We start from the raw sequence: 4,521 nt of genomic DNA, 5'->3' as shown, positions 1-4,521 counted from the left end.
AGGCTAGACCGTCCCATTTCACAAGGCTCGGACTTCCGGCCTTAGCGGTCTTTGAGTACGCGGCCCTTGAGGATCGTTGAGGCTGCGTACTTTAAGGCTGCAGACCCTGAATTGGGATACAGCCATGGTCTCCGTGCCTGCCCGGCCGGCCCCACAAGGCTATTGGTTCTCTCTCTCTCTCTCTCTCCCTCCCTCTCTGCCTGGGCGGAGCTCACTGTGGGCTCCCGCCCTTGGCCCACACACCTGACAACAATCAGCTGTCATCACCTGGAGCACTATTTGAGGCTGGAACACAGATCTTCTTTCTGCTACCTGAACTATATATTTTCCACAGGTTTTTTTCCCACTCTTCCTCTTAAAGCTGTTTTATTGTGTTTGAGCTTATTGATCATCCACCTCAACAGCGTCACTTTTAACTGGGTTTCCTAACTTTGTGACTTGTATTATTAAAATGGGTGAAGTGATTCTAATTGGAGGTTTTAATTTGTACACTGATGAATCCCATGAGCTGCCCAACCACGGACCTTCTTAATATCATCATATTTAAGCAACATGTTTCCAGTGGGTAAACACTGGCCCTTGAGGTAACTTATTATTACTTAGTTATTCCAGTTAAATAAATTGATCTGTCCTCCTTTTAGAGAAATCAAACCTAGATGTTTCTGTTCAAAGAAGCTGGGGACACCGAGTTTGACTGGACCATGTTCTGTATCTTCATTGCTAAGTTGGCTGTTCCCTTGGAGGCTTTGAGACCTTGGAATAAACTCAAAATATGGTGGAGAGATAATTTCTCTGTGAGAGATTTTGTCTTTCTGTTGGCTTGGCTTGGAATTCCTTTACAAGAGTTAAAGGAGGTGGCTCCAGAGAGAGAGGTCTTGTTATCTTTGCAGTCTGGACCAAGAGAAGCAGGAGAAAATGGATGTATGCCAATAAATGGTGCATGTACGAATTCTCTTGTGGACACACAATTATAATTGTTTGCGACTTTGTTCCTAAACAAGGTTTAAAAACAAGTTTAATCGTTCAGTTATGTCACATTCTGTTGCATTTCCAAATGCAATGACAATAAAGGCTTTGAACTTGTGGTATCGCATCAAGAAATTAGTTGGTTATATAAATATATGAGTATGCATAATAGTTATTATTCATAGATACCTACATCCTAAGTTCCTGTTATTCATCTGAAAGAAACAGAATGAGTGTGTCGTTACAATGGTAATGCCAGGAGAGGCAGTATTGGTTCTGTGTTACATTAATGTTGTAGGAAGTGGAAGAAGAGTGTGTCCTGTAGGAGGCAGTAGAAAATGGATACTGATGTTCTGTACATGCGCTGAAAAGAAGGTTCAGTAAACCATTTGCAACGATACTCCATTGTAAGTCTCAGTTATTTCATTTTTAATTTTTGAAGATGCAACAGAACTGAATTGAATAAATGTCAAATGTTCACAAATGTTAAATGTTCACTTGAGGCTCCAAATGTGATGTTAAAATGTGTAGGCTTACTTCTACTTATGAAATGGTTTTCTACTGTTCTAGAGTAGAAAAGTAGCAGTGCTGCAACTGTTGTAGGATGGAGTCAAAATGATCTCCCTTTGGTGGTTGTCGTGTTGTAGTGTGTGGACTACCTCCTGAGTCACCCAGATAAGGAAATCCCAGAAAGATTTCAAGGTTTGCCTGCTATAATTACATTAAGGCTTAACGTTTGCATTATTAGGGGCGTGGCCTTTTGACTGGCAGGGAAAGCTGCCTGTAGCTGCTAGCTGTCTGTTAGCCTTCACCTCAGCTCATTATCCCAAAACTGGATCCCTGAGACTGTGGCTGTGCTGTTTGAGGTTTTGGGGGCATTTTAATGTAAGTCTGTACAGTAATATGGCTGCTTTGGGGTAAATTGTACAAGAACACTGAGCTCCGGTATTGGTGAGTTAGCATCTAGGATGTTTGTGTCTCTGTGATGCTCCCATAGAGTTCACGGAAGCGGATTTAAAACCAAGCTAGCTAACATTAGCTGATAACTTTACAAAAAGCTGAAATGGTCATAATGTTGCTCATTTGTTTCCAAAAATAACTGTTGATTGAGAACTATTTAAAAACATTATTTAGATTTGTTTCATAGTAATAGCTTTCTCAAAATGTCTTTGTTTCCTTAGTGGAGTGGTTAACACAGTGTCTGGGTAAGTGGAAGACAATTGGTTTGATTGGGAAATGGTATCCCCTATAACACTTTGAAAACAGGTGGAGGTACCCACTTGTGACAAAGAAATGGCAAAAATAGTTTCTTTATTCATTATCTCATGTCTTCACAGTCTCCTGAAATTACGGAATATTTCAATTTGTATATACTTCAAAAACCAAAGTAATCTTGTCCCCACCCCGGAAGCTACTACAAAAACAAACAAAAAGAAGACGAGACCAATATTACCTCTGCTTTGTCTGATTGGCTGCTGCGGACAGTGTGATGTTTTGATCTCACTGTATATGATGTCATCAATGACTTCATTTTCTAAAGTGTTTTCTTGTCCTTCTGAAATTATTTAAAAAATAAGAACAATTTACTGTATTTAATGTACTGTACAGAATTTAATTGTTAAAAATGTGAGGAAATTATTTAGAAAAATCATTTCTACATTTTACAATGTCCAGAAATAATGACTGTGTACATTATTCAGCAGAAGAAAACCATGGATGTAAGATCAGGAAGTACCTACAGTACATTGCTGTGCTGTCTCTGTGTAATCATAATGAATGTGAACTTTATTCTATTAGTCTGAGACTCACCTGCAGGTTTCCTGTGAACACATCGTCTTACCAGCAGAACCAGTAACACCAGTAGAACCGCAACACAGGCTGATCCAACACATGACAACACAGAGAGAACAGCAGGAGAGAGTGATGGAGGAAGAGTGATGGAGGTGGAACCAAGAGGAGGTGTGGATGTAGGTGGAGGTGTGGATGTAGGTGGAGGTGTGGTGGTGTGTTCCCCTAAAATAAAGCAAACACAGTCATTAAGTTGTCGTCACATTGTGAATGTTGAAAGCTGCAGAAACACAGACAGGTGAGTGTGTCACCTGTGACAGTGATCCAGCTGGATGGAGACTCTCCATGACCGCTGATGTCACACTTGTAGAGGCCTTCATCAGACCTGGAAACATGCTGGATGGTCATGTGACCTGTAGGCTGCTTCCTGATGAGGGAGCCATCTTTATAGAAAGCAGCTGGGAGGTTGGAGGGAGTGGTCTTTGTTTTACAGAGCAGAGTGACGTCATCTCCCTCCATCACAGGGAGGACAGGACTCTGCAGGATCACTGATCCACCTCAACACAGAGACAAACTACAGCATTTCATCCATTTACACACAGCTTCATCAACACTAACTCCACACACTCAGCTTACCAGTGACTGTCAGGTTAACCATGTTACTGATGGGACCCTCTCTGGACTCACACCAGTAAACTCCACTGTCCACTTGGAAAACATCGATGTTACATGAAGAACCAGCTGCTTCTCCCCACCCATCTCCACACTGAGTCCTCTGTTGTTTGCTTGTGTTTCTCCTCAGAGTCCATCCAGCAGAGCTGTCGTCCTCCTCACAGCTCAGAGACACAAAGTCTCCTTTAAAGAACTGAGAGCTGCTGGGACTCACAGTCAGACGAGCTGTGAGGGTTAAAATGAAAGTTTTATGATCTGTTATGTTTGTCTTATGATGAAACAACAGTGAAAATAATGTTGCATTAAAATTAGTTTGTATTTAGTTATTTACTAAAAGTAAACAACTAAATACTTGAGACATGAGAACAATTACATAATGTGTATGTGTGTGTGTATTTGAGGTTTTGGGGTGAATTATCAGTCCTGATAAAAATTTTGCCTGCCACCAAGGTGCAAGGTGGTGACATGGCTCACTGGCCAAAGTGCCCATGGCTAGACAGAGTCTACCATCATAACAATGTTACCGAGTTGCAGTGTCCTTCTGCCCTGAATCATCATACACCTACGATTTCCACTATGTTTCCTCAGAGGCCCACTGGGCTTGTTATAGGATCTCTGTTGCCCAATATTCAGTAGAGGGGAGAAAGTAAGTGCTGCAAAACTTTGGCTTGGCATGGATTTCTGATTCTTTGGAGCCACTCTTAATCACGCAGTTAGATATGAGGCATCTACTTGTCTCGCATTGGTCTTCTCTACACATAAAAGCAACTGAGCTGATATAGCAGTCAGGGAGGGATATCTGCTTTAGGTGTTCTAATTGCCTTCAAGTCCACATCTGCAGCTCTGCTTCTGACAGCACTGGACAATCCCATGTTCTGGGTGTCCTCCACATGTCTTCCACTGAGATCTTGGCCTCAGGGATAAAGGGAAGGATGAAGCCCAGAGATGTGAAAGACCTGTATAGATATTATTTAGTGTATGTAGGTACAAGGGGATCATGTGGGCAGTATTTGTATCCAAAAGTGTCTGAGTGGCAGAGTCCATCCACTGAATCCAACACTTTGCTTTGGGCCTTGCTATTGGTGATACCAAATG

At 41.8% G+C, this 4,521-nt stretch overlaps 1 long non-coding RNA gene across 1 annotated transcript in view; it reads right to left on the bottom strand.

The window, feature by feature from the left end:
• Positions 1-3,110, bottom strand: part of LOC102311994 — an 8,508-nt gene extending 5,398 nt beyond the window's left edge. The window contains exons 1-3 of the long non-coding RNA XR_006053496.1: positions 3,066-3,110; positions 2,776-2,979; positions 2,420-2,521 (exon numbers count right to left, since the gene is read on the bottom strand). This is a non-coding gene — a long non-coding RNA (uncharacterized LOC102311994). The remainder of the gene's footprint in view (positions 1-2,419; positions 2,522-2,775; positions 2,980-3,065) is intronic.
• Between the last annotated feature and the right edge of the window lie 1,411 nt (positions 3,111-4,521).

Source organism: Haplochromis burtoni, unplaced genomic scaffold (genome assembly GCF_018398535.1).
Source record: "Haplochromis burtoni strain Fernald_Lab_line unplaced genomic scaffold, NCSU_Asbu1 Contig_1120, whole genome shotgun sequence".
NCBI lineage: Eukaryota > Metazoa > Chordata > Actinopteri > Cichliformes > Cichlidae > Haplochromis > Haplochromis burtoni.
Note: the sequence above shows the minus strand (reverse complement) of the source record. Positions and strands in the feature narration are given on the sequence as shown.